Here is a 15,248-nt window from a genome sequence, read left to right as displayed (position 1 = left end):
TGTGCGTGGCTGCTATTGAAATGAGAGGAAACGCTTCATGGCTGCCGGTGACGGGGCTGTGGCACGTTGCTGCTGGGTTCATTTGGACGACGGGAGAGGAGGGTTTTCAGAGGAAACTTCCCAAATTCGGCTTTCTGAGACCGTGAGCAGGGAGGTTTAAGGCGTGCTGATTCAGCCCGTCACACGCCGAACGCAGTTAAGAGGTTGAGAGGAGCTTTGGATCCGCTTCTGCCCTTTCCCTGCCAGTTTCTAGGGTTTCAGGGTGGTTTTTTCCTTTTCTAAAATTCAGCTTATGGCCCCTGTAAAAGACGAAGAGGCAGCAAAGCCTAGCATGTGTGGGGAGGATTTGGATGGGGGTAGGTCGGAGATGGAAGGGCAGCTGGCAGCGTTGGACTCATCTGATGGAGCAGCTCTGTGCTGGGAAGACACCTGTAGCAATCCTTTTCCATTTTGTTTGGCTTTTCCATTTTGGTTTGTGGTTTTTTTTTTTTTTTTTTTCTTTTTTTGGAAGGGCGAGAAGCTTGTGGTGCACCCTCAGTCAGTGTGCAGGTGACACCAAGCTGGGTGGGAGCATCGATCTGCCGGAGGGCAGGGAGGCTCTGCAGAGGGCCCTGGCCAGGCTGGAGCCATGGGCCCAGGCCACGGGGTGAGGGTCAGCAAGGCTCAGGGCCGGGTCCTGCACTGGGGGCACAGCAACCCCAGGCACCGCTGCAGGCGTGGGGAGGAGCGGCTGGGAGCTGCCCGGCGGGAAAGGGCCTGGGGCTGCTGGTCGACAGCCGCTGAACACGAGCCAGCAGGGTGCCCAGGTGGCCAAGTGGGCCAACGGCATCCTGGCTTGTATCAGGACCAGTGTGGCCAGCAGGAGCAGGGCAGGGATCGTCCCCCTGTGCTGGGCACTGGTGAGGCCGCCCCTCGAATGCTGTGCTCAGTGCTGGGCCCCTCACCCCAAGGCGGCCATGGAGGGGCTGGAGCGTGGCCAGAGCAGGGCAGCGAGGCTGGGGCAGGGGCTGGAGCCCAAGGCTGGGGAGGAGCGGCTGGGGGAGCTGGGGGGGCTCAGCCTGGAGAAGAGGAGGCTGAGGGGAGCCCTCATCGCTCTCTGCAACTGCCTGAAAGGAGGCTGGAGCCGGGGGGGTCGGTCTCTTCTCCCCAGGAACAAGCGATGGGACGAGAGGGAACGGCCTCAAGCTGCGCCAGGGCAGGTTTGGGTTGGGTATTAGGGAAAGTTCCTTCCCCAAAGGGCTGTCAGGCCCTGGCCCAGGCTGCCCAGGGCAGGGGCTGAGTCCCCATCCCTGGAGGGATTGAAAAGCCGGGGAGATGTGGTGCTTGGGGACATGGTTTAGTGGTGGCCTTGGCAGCGCTGGGTTAACGGTTGGACTCGAGGATCTCAAGGGTCTTTTCCAACCTAAACCATTCTATGATTCTAATATGGGCATGACAAGGACCAGAAGTCCTCAACGCTGCTCCCATCGGAGCCGTGACGTCCTTTCCCCTCCAGCACGGCTATCGCCTCCCTGTCCCTCACCCACCGCCCGTGCTTCTGAGCCGTCGGGGCCGCTCCCGGCACGTTTGGGATGCTGTTCCTTGGGCCAAGGCTAGCACAAGTGGATGCGTTGGGCAGAGCCAGCTTGACTTAGACCCTCTTTTTCATACTGCTGTTTGCCGTTCGCAGCGGGCACCCTTGCCACCTTGTCAGACCGCCAGCGGAGCAGCCTGGCAGAAGCTGGTACTCGGAGGCAAACTCTTTGAAAAGGCCATGTGGGTGTTTTTCCTCTTTTTTTTTTTTTTTTTTAGCATGGAGCCACAGTGATATAATAAACCCTGTCGGGAGCCCCACGCGTGTCTTGTCAACGGAGGGTTAACTTTCCTAGGAGAAACCAGCAGAAAGTTTGAGATCTGATTTTCCTGATGCTCATTAATCTTGACTTACTTTTGCATCGCCATGGTAATGGACAGAGGGTTTTTACATAATTTTTCTCTTTTCATCTCTACCCATAAAAAAAAGATTAAGCACTCCTTTTCAACCCAAACTAGACAGTGCTAAAACCTTGGCTCCTTTAATCTACCGCTCAGTAGTCCCAGCTGTGCCGTCCGGGTTGTCTTTTTGCTGGAGCTTTTGAATGGGCTCCATGGAAATAATAACCGACGCGAAGCTGCTTTTCATCCGTCGCTGATAAAGCGCGCGTGCCGAACGAGTGGGAGCTCCGAAGGGTAAGGCAGAGCCAGCGGGATGAGTCGTGGTAGCGACAGGAGATTCGGGCGGCGTGCGAGCTCTTCGTTGGGGAAATCTCGTTTAACCTCCAAATGGATCAACTTGTCTCTATAACTCCTTGTTCTTTAGGTTATTTAAATTACCGGTTGTGGGTAGCTTTTTATTTTTTAACAGAGAAACCCTGTTCTTCCGAGGGTGCGCGGCTGGTAGGATTGTGTCTGTCCTCCCTAGCTGCTGGCCTCGTTGACCGCCTCCGCGCCGGGGCGATGGAGGGTGGGCACTCTCTAGCTACGAGGCCCCTACACGCTTCAGGAAAAGAGGTTGGATATAGAGGGAGATTTTTATTTTAATTTTTTTTTTTACCACCCTACTAAAAGATTCAGTGTGAGCTCAGCTGTTACCAGCTATCAGGGAACCGATCTGGGAGATTTGTTGTGAAGTTTAACTGTGGAAAATGTTTCCATTGGAGCTCCTGCCGTATTAAACCTTGGAGAACATACCCAGGAGTCAAATCCAGAGGAAAGCAGGCCTGAACCGACAGCAATTCCTGCAGGAATTTCGCTTGGCATCTCTTCTTGCAGGAAATGCCTGATGGTTGTTACTGGGAAGGCAACATCAGCATGGTCCTGAGCTCTTCGGCTTTGTAAATTGTGGTTAAACTCAAGAAGGTGTTTGTTGAACAAGAGCAATGTAGTTAAAGGTCAGTTTGAAGCTTTTCCTCCCGTGTAAGTGTTTGATTCCCTTTCAGATTCTATTTTTGAAGCTTTTAAAAGCTTTTCCTTTATTCAGATTTGCTTCTATTTCCTTTGACAACTCCCAGCATCGTTTTGTTTTTTAACTAGGGCTCGACATTTGTTTTCCTGATGCCCTTAGTTCCATAAATACAGCAAGTGCAAATCATCCCGCTCCTCAGATCGTCTGGTATAAAGCACCAACCTTTCAAGGGTAATGTATTTTCATCTGGAAGATGAAATAATTTGAAATACAAATGCCACCAGGGAAAAGGAGCTGAACGTGAACTTTCAGGCACACTCCTTAAGCTGCAAACGTGGTGCAGAAATGGGGGATCCAACGCTGATCTCGGCAGCAGACGCATTCCTGAGTGGATTTAGGACAGCTACAAAGGACGTTGTTAATAAGCAAAAAAATCCAGTGACCTTCGGTAGCGTGACGGGAGGCAGCGAAGGGCAGCGAAGCACCTTGAAGGTGTAATCAGAGCTGGCGGGGAAGACGATGTGAAGCGGGTAAGACCAGAGATTGTTTGCCAGAAGTTAGGGAAAGCTGAAATAAGAAAATCTGTTCTGTGAATATCCACGTTTCACCCGTTTCTTGCGGCTAACGCAGATTGTTTGTGCTTGTGCGGCCCTTACGACGAGGCATGCTACTCTTCCTTTAATTTTGCTGTCGTTCCCGTGTCTCTTGGGATGCAGACGGCTTTGTGCCGAAAAGGCGGCGGCTTCAGGTTATTCCCACGGCTTTGTGCGGAACAAGGCACGGAGGTAAACAACAGGAATGCCCGTGGCTCCGTGGAAAACTGGTGTTCGGCCCCGGGTTACAGAATCATAGAATCGTCAAGGTTGGAAAAGACCCTTAAGATCATCGAGTCCAACCGTTAACCTATCACTGCCAAGTCCATCTATACCATGTCCTCGAGCACCACGTCTGTCCGTCCTTTAAATACCTCCAGGGATGGGGACTCAGCCCCTGCCCTGGGCAGCCTGTTCCAATGCTTGACCACCCTTTCGGTGAAGAAGTTTTTCCCAGTATCCAACCTAACCCTGCCCTGGTGCAGCTTGAGGCCGTTCCCTCTCGTCCCATCGCTTGTTCCTGGGGAGAAGAGACCGACCCCCCCGGCTCCAGCCTCCTTTCAGGCGGTTGCAGAGAGCGATGAGGGCTCCCCTCAGCCTCCTCTTCTCCAGGCTAAACAACCCCAGCTCCCTCAGCCGCTCCTCATAAGCCTTGTGCTCCAGACCCTTCACCAACTTCATTGCCCTGCTCTGGCCACGCTCCAGCACCTCGATGTCCTTCTTGTAGTGAGGGGCCCAACACTGAACACAGCATTCGAGGTGCGGCCTCACCAGTGCCCAGCACAGGGGGACGATCCCTGCCCTGCTCCTGCTGGCCACACTGTTCCTGATACAGGCCAGGATGCCACTGGCCCCCTTGGCCACCTGGGCACCCTGCTGGCTCGTGTTCAGCGGCTGTCGACCACCCCCCCCAGGCCCTTTCCCGCCGGGCAGCTCCCAGCCGCTCCTCCCCACGCCTGCAGCGGTGCCTGGGGTTGCTGTGCCCCCAGTGCAGGACCCGGCCCTGAGCCTTGCTGACCCTCACCCCGTGGCCTGGGCCCATGGCTCCAGCCTGGCCAGGGCCCTCTGCAGAGCCTCCCTGCCCTCCGGCAGATCGACGCTCCCACCCAGCTTGGTGTCACCTGCAAACTGACTGAGGGTGACTTACAAACTTACAGCCTTGCCTGTGCTGTAAAAATCCAGGTTGCTTGGGACTGCTGGGGATTTTGTGCCGAGGTCAGTGTTGGAGGCGCTGAAAAGAGGCAAAAAGTGGATGTCTGCTCAGGTTCTCTGTCAGATCTGCTTAAGGAGAGCTCTCCAAAAACGCTTAGTCCTATTTAGGTGTAAAAATCAATACAAGAGAATAATAAATAAAACAAGTAAGGTGATCTCTGCTTTGAAATACCATGAAACTGGCATGGCAAAGTATGAGGCGGCTTCATAAGCATCCTTTGTCTGTAGTTGAATTTCCAAGGGAGCAGAGCAGATGGTTGTGCTGCTGGCTTCTGTGGAAATGCTTGTTGTAGGCATGTCTTCAGTATTGTCCATATAATATAAGTGCACGTAGAGATATATATACATATATATATGAGTTCCTGCATTCAGATTCCACCTTCTCCTTCCTTGCAGCCTTCCCTCGCTTTCTTTGCTGGTCAAGTGGGTGGTGCAGTACTTTTTCCGTAACTTAGGGGGAAACGGTTGTATGGAAAAGAGTCCTTGCTGTGAAAGTAGTATTTAGCATTTGCAATCATAGACCTTATTGTGCAGGCGTGTTCTGGATGTACAGGCTTTCTTTTTTCCTTTTGCGCTGGGCTTTGCTGCTATTAAATTCTGGGACAGCGTTTGATTGCTGTAGCTAAATAACAGGATCCGCTACTAGGTAATTTCCCAGTAAAAGACCTGGGTATTCCTCTCCTTTTAAAACAGAATATCTGGTGGCTCAAGGGGATGCTGCTCATTTTCCAAAAGTGTCCATCAGCAAAACCGAGGTGAAGATCATCGCACGGGAGGCGGAGGAGAGGCTGGAGCGGCGCGGCTCAGCCCCTGCTCGGCTGCCGTGCCCGGGCTCACCTGAGCGGGGGAGATGCCTTTCTCCGCACCGAGCCTTCGTAATGCAATAACCTAACGAGCCCAGGAGCCGTGTAGCTCCTTCTCCTGCCCTGTTGGCCAAAAAGCCTCGAACGAGGCAAAAAAGCAGGAGCCTTCCCTCCGAGGCTGCACCACCTTTAGGCCGCGTTTGTGCGGGGAGGAAGGGTCTCCCACCTGCTCCTTCGCTCTGCACCGGCACGAAGGCTTTGGCGGCTGTGTCGTGCATCACGTTGGGGGGAAAAGAATTGCTTTGGCCGCAGCCCAAGCTTTTGTTTAACGTTGCTTTCGCTTTGCAGCCAGATCGCTTCCCTGCTCCTCCACGCCTGCCCGTGCTGGCAAGAGAGGTAGGAGGGGGAGGAAGGTCACGGCGCTGCTCCTTTCCTCCGCAGCGTAGCTCTGTGCCGCGTTTTCCTGCCGTTGCCGCAGACGAGGAGCCTTTCTGCCCGTTTTCCCGGCTGTTCCGAAGCGTTGGTCAATCTGCAAACGCTGTCGGACTCTGACCGAAGCAATGAAACCGTTTCTCTGTCTGGAGGCCGGTGCGTGGCACGGCGGCTTGGCTTGCTGCCGTCCTTGGATGGGTGTTTTCTGCTTAGTTTTTATTTTGGTGGAGGAAAGCAGCCTTGCGTTCCTGACAAAGTACCAAGCGCCTGAGAAAACAGTTGCTGTGGAAACAGAGCGTAGTAAAGTTATTACAGCGAGAGTAAAATGCACACTTAGGGCTACAAAGGCTTCATTTCTATTCAGGCTTTATTAGGAAAGTAATAAACTATCGCAGCGGTGCTCAAATGGCTGGAGATGGAAGCCTGCACACAAAATGATTGTGCTTCCACCAGCAAGGCAGAAATACATGCGCGGTGGGCGGCCAGGAGCGGTCGGTCGTCTAACCTTGGGAAATGCTCCTTGAGAAACGTTCCTCAAGGCGTTCCTCTGCGTCTCCATCCCATGAACGTTGTTGAATTTGAGAGAAGAGGGTCCTCCCGAGCCGTGTTGGTGTACCCCGGGGTGATGGGGAAGATGGGGTCGAGGGGGCTTGGGCGTTAATTTGGATCTGGAGTTTGCTGGAGATCTGGGGTGTTTCTTGGTGCCTGCAGCGAGGTCCTTGGCCAGCCCGGCTCCGGTGGTGTCGCTTGATTGGTATCCACGGGAAAAACTGTCCATAGTAAAACCCATAAAGCAATATATTCCATTTTGTTTGTCTTGTGGCCAGTGTGAAATACAATTTGTTTTGTTTTTTTTTTTTTTTTCTTACACTCTGGAAACCTTTTGTGACCGTGTGGTTAGGAAGAGGCTGGGCAATAAGGTCTGGGAGTAGAGGAATGCCAATATATAATTACTTAAAACAGCGCTCTGCACAACCCAAAGGAAAGGTGGGAAGGAGAAGCTTGCTGGTGAGTAGCGTTTTGTCCGTGCATCGTTGAGGACGGTCCTGCGCGATACGGCGCTAGGCTTGCCATCGTAGGAAGGTGGGTCTCTTTGTTCCCTTATGGATGCGCAAAGTCGGCGGTTATAGTCAAGACTCAAATTCCCGTCTGCTTATTCACAGCTCCTTGCCATAATCATTGGAAACAGTGACAGTCACAGCTGTCTCCTCCACGTGCTGTTTGACAGGTTTTGTGCAACGGAGCCAAATAAATATGAATATTTCGCTGGAGTTCCCAAGCTGCTGCCATGCAGCCAGCATTACCGGGGATGAAAGCGGTCCTGCCTGTTCCCTGCTTTTGCTGCCCTCCCGCCGGTGAGCTGGGGTTAAACCAACCCGAGCCAGGTTAAAACTAACCCAGCGGGGAAAAAGGGAACGCTTGGTTTCTCTCTGCTTCCATTCCTGGATCTGGTTCGCGGGGAGACCTTGCGACCAGGAGGGGTGGGGAGGAGGACAGCCGGACCCTCGTTTGAAGTCCTGACTTTGGTGCATCTGTGGAACTGTGGCTGTAGGCTGGAGTTTAACAACCTTTTACACCCGTCTGAGTTGATCCTACAGCAGCCGCATCCTGCCTGTGCTGGCATGCGTTTGACCCCGCCGTGAACTGGTTCAGGAAGCTAACTGGCTTTTATTTTTAATTTTTTTTTTTTTTTTCCCCCTTTCGTTCGGTTGGTTTGGTTTAATTTTTGTGGGAGGGTGAGTCCTTGAAGTGGTTTCCCCCGGGGCGAGGTGAGCGCCGGCGATGGGAAGGTGCGGCTGGTGGGGATGGACGGAGGACGGGGATGCGGGGGGCTCTGGCACGGCCACCCCGGGGGGACAGGGGACAGGCTGCACGGCGGCCGTGCCAGCGAGGCCAACCTCAGGGGAGGCTTCTCACCGGGCTGGGGCTGACGAACCGGGAAGCTAGGTGAGATATATTTATTTTTAAGCCCGTGACAGCTGGTGCCCAGGTATAAATAATGGAGTGTGGTGGGATGATTTTGAGTAACAATACACAGAGCTGGCATCCAGGAGAATTGATTTAATGACTTTGAAAGGCACTCGAGACTGAGGTTTTCCAGCAAGCGCTCTCTGCGGTGCAGTGCTCCTCTTCATCCTTGGGAGATGCTGGACTCCCCCAAACTTGCTTTTTTTCCTTCAGTGCACCCACCTGCATTGCTCCGACACAGCCCCCAGCTCTCGAGGGGCGGCCGGTCTTGCTGTTGGTTGCAGATGGATGAAGTGCAGCACGGAGGCTGCTGACCCGCTACGAGTCAGCCAGGGATCTGCTGGGATCTGGGGAAGCTGGGGGAATCCTTCCCGTCCTGAAACCAGCAGCAATTGGTAACAGTGGCACAAAAGCTTTTCAGTCTCTGACTCTCGCCTCTCAAAAAGACGGCGGTGAGAGAGTGACATAAAATCACAGAATCGTTAAGGTTGGAAAAGACCCTTAAGATCATCGAGTCCAACCGTTAACCTATCACTGCCAAGTCCACCACTAAACCATGTCCTCGAGCACCACATCTATCCGTCCTTTAAATCCCTCCAGGGATGGGGACTCAGCCCCTGCCCTGGGCAGCCTGGGCCAGGGCCTGACAGCCCTTTCGGTGAAGAAGTTTTTCCCAGTATCCAACCCAAACCTGCCCTGGCGCAGCTTGAGGCCGTTCCCTCTCGTCCCATCGCTTGTTCCTGGGGAGAAGAGACCGACCCCCCCAGCTCCAGCCTCCTTTCAGGCGGTTGCAGAGAGCGATGAGGGCTCCCCTCAGCCTCCTCTTCTCCAGGCTGAGCCCCCCCAGCTCCCCCAGCCGCTCCTCCCCAGCCTTGGGCTCCAGACCCTGCCCCAGCCTCGCTGCCCTGCTCTGGCCACGCTCCAGCCCCTCCATGGCCACCTTGGGGTGAGGGGCCCAGCGCTGAGCACAGCATTCGAGGTGCGGCCTCCCCAGTGCCCAGCACAGGGGGACCATCCCTGCCCTGCTCCTGCTGGCCACACTGTTCCTGATACAGGCCAGGATGCCACTGGCCGCCTTGGCCACCTGGGCACCCTGCTGGCTCATGTTCAGCGGCTGTCGACCACCCCCCCCAGGCCCTTTCCCGCCGGGCAGCTCCCAGCCGCTCCTCCCCACGCCTGCAGCGGTGCCTGGGGTTGCTGTGCCCCCAGTGCAGGACCCGGCCCTGAGCCTTGCTGACCCTCACCCCGTGGCCTGGGCCCATGGCTCCAGCCTGGCCAGGGCCCTCTGCAGAGCCTCCCTGCCCTCCGGCAGATCGACGCTCCCACCCAGCTTGGTGTCACCTGCAAACTGACTGAGGGTGCCCTCGATCCCCTCCTGCAGATCATCAGTGAAGATGTTGAACAGGACTGGCCCCAGCACTGAGCCCTGGGGACACCACTGGTGACCGGAGTGACATAATTGACCTCGTCAGCAAAACGCATCAAATGTCGTGCGGCTGGGATTGCTCAGCACGGCAGTAGAGCAGATGGATGGGTAAAACATTTTGTTTCCGCACGATTTGAGCGTTAATCGGGCTGTGCTTGGTTTTGGGCATCCCTGTGTGCTCGTTCCCTCCTGCAGTCTCAGACTTTGCAGGTGGAAGAGGAGCCGTTCTCCCTTCCCTTGTAATTTCTGGTTGGTTGTGGCTGTGCGAGGAATTTGGAGACGAGGCCAGCAAAAGCTGCATTTTGCCTTTTTTTCGAGGGAATGGGCTTGTTTTCCCCCCACGAAACGACATTATCCTCCTTCCTGCCTTAGAACTGTTGCAGAGAGGTAGAAATTAGACCCAACTACAGGACAACATGCTTGTTGGAGCTGCGGCGCGCATCCTCGCGGATACATCCGAGCTCACCCCGCTCCGTACGGCGAGGCACCGCTGCTTCTCTTCCCGATGGGGCCGTCGCCGCGTGAGCCTTCAGACCACGATGCTCTTCCCTGGAGGTACCCGCAGCAGCTCCCCCTGCGGCGCTGGGGAATTCAGCCTTTCTCTAGGCGGTTTTCCAAGTAGCCGAGGTTCTTGCTGACCTCTTGTTGAAGAGCCCGTAACGCTCTCTCCCGTTAGCTGTCTATTTGTTTTGCCCGTTTTCCATGTTGGATAGTTCTGCTAAATTTCCATGCTGTTTGCTCGAGGCCGTGTTTGCTGCTGGCACCATCGGCTGAGGTGTTGGGTGTGCTGCAGCGATACTGGAGGAGTTTCAGCATCTCACGTGCTGTCTGAACGATTAAACGTTTCTAAAGGTGGTCAGACTCTTTAAAAAAAAAAACAAAACAGACACACCAATATAGGGGACCACTTGTATTTTGTGCTTTTTGACAAAAATAATGCAAAGCTCAGCTTTTGAGCACTTTACTCTGTCTTCTTCCATATTGCAAAAGTGAATATTGCGCTGTTCTGCTGTAAAAGAAGTCTGAGGCAGGTCAGGACTTGGGGGTCCCAGCACTGGGCAGAGACCTTGGTTATTGCCCGGTTTGATGAACTAAAGATATGAAGTTTGAGTGAAAATATTTGTTCCTTATCCAAAAAACACGAGGCCCTGAACTGAATTTTCAACCCAAACCTGAAGTGGGTGCTGCCCCTCTCCTGCCATCCCCCGCAGCCGGGTGGAGGATTGCAGCCTGCGGGGAAGGAAAGGCTCAAAGGAGGCTTTTGTGTCCGTATTTCTGCCAGGAGCTATTTTGTTTTTCAATTAAGCGTTTTGTCCTTGGCCGGTTTGGTGTCTTGAGAGTCCCCCGTGGCCGTGACCTTGTCTGAATCACAGAAGAGAGAAACTGCAGTTATTAACACCGTGTCTCCCCGCGACGCCCAATTACTTCGGTGCTGGATTGTAAATACCTGGGTTGCACCATCTATGAAATTGTTGAGTTATTTGCCAAGCCTGTGTGTTCGTTTAGCCTCCTGGCATCCCTCTCGGGTGGTTCTGAACCATCCCAATTTCACGGATGGGGAAATTAAAATCTCATTGCTGAAATAACGTGAGTCATAAAAAGCCTGAATGAGTGGCTGTGTGTTGCCGGGCCGTCCTTTCGCTACACGAGCATAAGGTTGCTGTTAGTTATAGAGGAATTTTCTCTCAAAGTTTAGATCCCTCGTAGCCTCCAAGCAAATAATTTACAATACTCATGAAGATGGGATGGTCCTGGCGATCTCCATCAGCGAGCAGGTTTCACCAGCATCTTTCTGCCTGGGAGAGGAAAGTCAAGTGCAAAAAAGCAAAGGGAAAATCCATGGCAGGGTAGCTGGGGAGCGGCGGCCGGCTCGCTGCACGGCCGGCTGGCGTTGCTTTTCAACGGGCTTGTTTAATTTATGAAGGGGTAAAAAAAGAGACCTCCAGAAAATAGGTTAATCATCAGCTCCGAAAATGCGGAGTTAGGTTTGTCTTGCGCCCAAGTGGCACCGCTTAATTAGCGGGTGCGAAGCTGTGATTTACATTTGTGAAACTCTGGGTAGTTTGTCTAACTTTTTTTTTTTTTTTTTAATATAAATACGGGATTGGGAGGATTCATGCGTGGAGCTCCTTGGCTACAGCAAAGCTTTAACGTTTCAGCAAGGTCTCGGTGCATAAGCACAAACCTGGTTGTAGTTCCTCTCTCATTTTTTTTTTTCTTTTTATTTTTTTTCCCCCCTCCCTTGCAGAAATGAAACTGCCCGTGTGTAGCATCTGGTTTTGTTTCTGCTTTTAGCCAAGAGCAATGGAGGTGACACATTAACTCGCCAAAATGCCTCTAAAATCCAACCAAGCCGGCCTGGCCCTTTCTTCCTTCCCACCCCAGAGGAGAACAAGAAGATAACTGGAACCTTGTCCCCATCAGCTAAAGGCAGTGGTGGATTCTTGGCTTAAATATGACTAACAGGTGGTTTTTGAAAGTTATTTTCTTTTTCTTGGGTAGTAGAAAGGAATTATGTGACTTAGTAAAGAAGATGGGATGGGGATTAAAACAGGCATGCTGTTTCTCTGGCACAAACAGAATTAATTCTTGAGTTAAAACCCCTTTTTTGGTAGGGATTCAGCTGATTCCTGCGTGTTGTGTCCTGTAAATCAACAGCTTTTACTGGAGGGTGGGATGACTCTTGCAAGCACATTAACCTGTCAAATTCAAATCAGGTTGTTTTGTCGTTGGTAGAACAAGCAGTGATGGCCTGCTCTGCCTCTGCCAGCACCGCGTTTTCTGAAGGGCCGGCTGTATCTTCTCAAATGTGTCAGGGCTCTGAACGCAGCCTACAAACCCCATAAAACTTCCCATCGCTGGTACCGGTACTCGTATTAGTGGGGGTTAGGGAGCGATGCTTTATTGCCCATCATCTTCAAACGCATTTAGAGTAGAATCATAGAATCATAGAATCGTTAAGGTTGGAAAAGACCCTTAAGATCATCAAGTCCAACCGTTAACCTATCACTGCCAAGCCCACCACTAAACCATGTCCTCCAGCACCACATCCATCTGTTCTTTCAATCCCTCCAGGGATGGGGACTCAGCCCCTGCCCTGGGCAGCCTGGGCCAGGGCCTGACAGCCCTTTCGGGAAAGAAGTTTTCCCTAATACCCAACCTAACCCTGCCCTGGCGCAGCTTGAGGCCGTTCCCTCTCGTCCCATCGCTTGTTCCTGGGGAGAAGAGACCGACCCCCCCGGCTCCAGCCTCCTTTCAGGCAGTTGCAGAGAGTGATGAGGGCTCCCCTCAGCCTCCTCTTCTCCAGGCTGAGCACCCCCAGCTCCCTCAGCCGCTCCTCATAAGCCTTGGGCTCCAGACCCTTCACCAGCTTCGTTGCCCTGCTCTGGCCATGCTCCAGCACCTCGATGTCCTTCTTGTAGTGAGGGGCCCAAAACTGAACACATTTGCCCTGCCATTTCAGGGACGGATGGTCCTCCTCCATCTTTGCAGACCAGGAGTTAAGTAGTCCCTAATGGGCATTTGCTCCAGTTAAGGCAGTGGCTCTGGTTGTGGATATTTCCTTTGGAGAAGCGATGTTAGACCTTGGAAAAGCACCGCTTTACCTCTCCAATGTTAATTATTTGATGCTTTGGAAATCGGCAGCTCCATCCTTTCTCCCTCAACGTGCGAGCCTTTCCACCGAAGCGTTGTGGCGGTATTTCTTAGCAGCGTGCCGTGGCTTCGCTGTGGAGGGCAAGTTCACGTGAAGGCAAGTTCATGCGAATATTTTGCATTAATAGGGAGGATGACTGGAGCTGCTCGGCACGGGGACTGGGAGAGGACTTGTCATAGGCACCAGGTTTGAGGGCAGTGGCAGAGCACCTCTAACAACCATCAGGAGTGTTCTAATAACCACCTAATCTGAGCGACACCAACGCGCTCACGCGTCCATCGTTAACAAAATCGGTAACGACGCTGGAGCAGCACTTTGCGCTGATGCGAGCTGCAGTGACCTGATGGGATCAGTGTCGTGAAAAATCCTGGGGTGATGATGGAAGATGAAATGTAATCTTAAACTTATTCAGGGTCTGGAGAAGAATGGTAAGAATTTGTCCGAAATAAGTGATGCCAACGAAATTTGGCATGAAACAGTGTTCTTTGTTAGTCTGTTGGGCAAAGCTATCAGAGGGAACCGGTAGACTACACGTGTCCAGGGGTTCAGCCAGCTTCCCCCAGTGCTCTTGTTCTGCATAGCTTAGATTTTGCTTTGACAATGTCCTACGTGGAAAGGAATGAGTGATGTTTCTACTGTATAGGGATGGAGAAGCTTATTCATGGCTTTTCCAGCTCTTTGTTGCCTGAAAAAGTGTTCTGGCGTTGAAATGTCTTGTTCTTTCTACTCACAAGTGCCTACTTCTTCCCCCTCAAACTTGCTGCGTCTCATTGAAACTCGGGTGTTTTCACGTACGCGGTTTCTTCAACAAAAAGTTGGTGGTTGTGACCTCGGGGGAATGTCTGTGCCGCCGATTTCACCGGGGGACGGCAGCTTGTGCCAGAAACCTTCGCCAGTCTCTGCTGTTTAACAGCAGTGTTTGCGACGCAAACACGCAGGTTCTGAAATCGTGATAATAGGAATGTTTAAACCAGCAAAGCACAGCCACTTAGGAGTCATTCTGTGTTATTTGAAGGGAAGAAATATTTGTGCTTCTTTACTATATAAACAACACAATTATTAAAAAAAAGTTAGCATCAAAAATACCTTTCCTTTTGGAAATGTGAGGTTTTATTTTGGAGGCACGGACATAAACCGAGGTGTTTAATTTTCAATTTAATGAGTTTAATTTTAATTAAATTTCAGTTTTTAAATGTTTTGCTCCTTGTGTTTGTTTCTTCGGGGAAGTCGCGCTGTTCGGGCTCCGATTTAACCATTTCCATAGTAACCGGCTAGGACTGAACCGGGATTAGGGCTTCGATAAGGAACAAGCAGCAGGGACACAGAAGCTCCGGCTCTTAAAAATCATGTTTTTATCGAGTTACCACCAGGGTTGCTGTGAGCAAATGGATTCCAAACAGCTTTTGAAAAATATGGGTGGATCTCTGCTACTGAGGATACTTTAATGACGTTTTTATGTTCAGAACTTTATGCTGTAAAATTTTATCATGAGATCCTTGACTACCTAGCGAATTGAAACTCTCTTGGTTTGAAAACATGCTTTATTGAAACCTTTAGCTACGCGGTGACGTTTCATGACTTCGCTTTTTTGCATTCTGGCATTAAACGTCTGGAAAGAGCGGTGAGGCGAGAGCAGGGCTGCACCGCGGTGCCTTGCCGGGCTTCAAGGACATCTAAGCTTAAATCTTGGCCAAGCGGGAAGCAAGACGTACGAGTACGTGCCATGCTCGCACCAAGGCACCGCAACTCCGTCCTCACCTCGTAGCTGACCTGACCGCCACGTATGCTTCAGCACGAAGAAATACCAAAGAAAACGGTGAACGTAACCACCAAACGAGACGAACGCTCGTTACCTGGATGAAGTTGTCTGCCCAATGCACAATACCAATTTGTGCAGAAAATCAACCTATATGACCTGGGAGCTTCCCAGTTGTCAGAGATACGAGGACGGGCTGTTTTATGGGCTGCTCTTGCTGATTCGAACGCCAGCACTTTGCCGGGGCTGGCTCTCGGCGGCCAATAAGTGGGAATAGGAGCAGCTACAGCTTGGCTGGCAGAGAATAGCTCGAGAGATCAAACTTGCTTTGTTCCAGCACTGACCTCTTTTTAACTCCCCAAAAAGAGACAGTTATTTGTGCCAAAGAAGCACTTGATTGGTAACGTGACCATCCTCTAAGCCTTAAATGAAAGATAAGGAGATCTTTAGTATTCTGGTCAATCCCCAAGGAAAATAAGT

The 15,248-nt window shown here is 52.1% G+C and overlaps 1 protein-coding gene across 3 annotated transcripts in view; it reads left to right on the top strand.

Annotated features, from left to right (window-relative positions):
* The window catches only part of CCDC12 (coiled-coil domain containing 12), a 53,927-nt gene that overhangs the window by 5,798 nt on the left and 32,881 nt on the right, over positions 1-15,248 (top strand). The gene's annotated exons all lie outside the window — the stretch shown is intronic.

The sequence above is a fragment of the Nipponia nippon genome, unplaced genomic scaffold, assembly GCF_047370975.1.
Source record: "Nipponia nippon isolate SJK-2023a ecotype South Korea unplaced genomic scaffold, ASM4737097v1 scaffold_1, whole genome shotgun sequence".
NCBI lineage: Eukaryota > Metazoa > Chordata > Aves > Pelecaniformes > Threskiornithidae > Nipponia > Nipponia nippon.
This window is presented reverse-complemented; position numbering and strand designations above follow the sequence as displayed.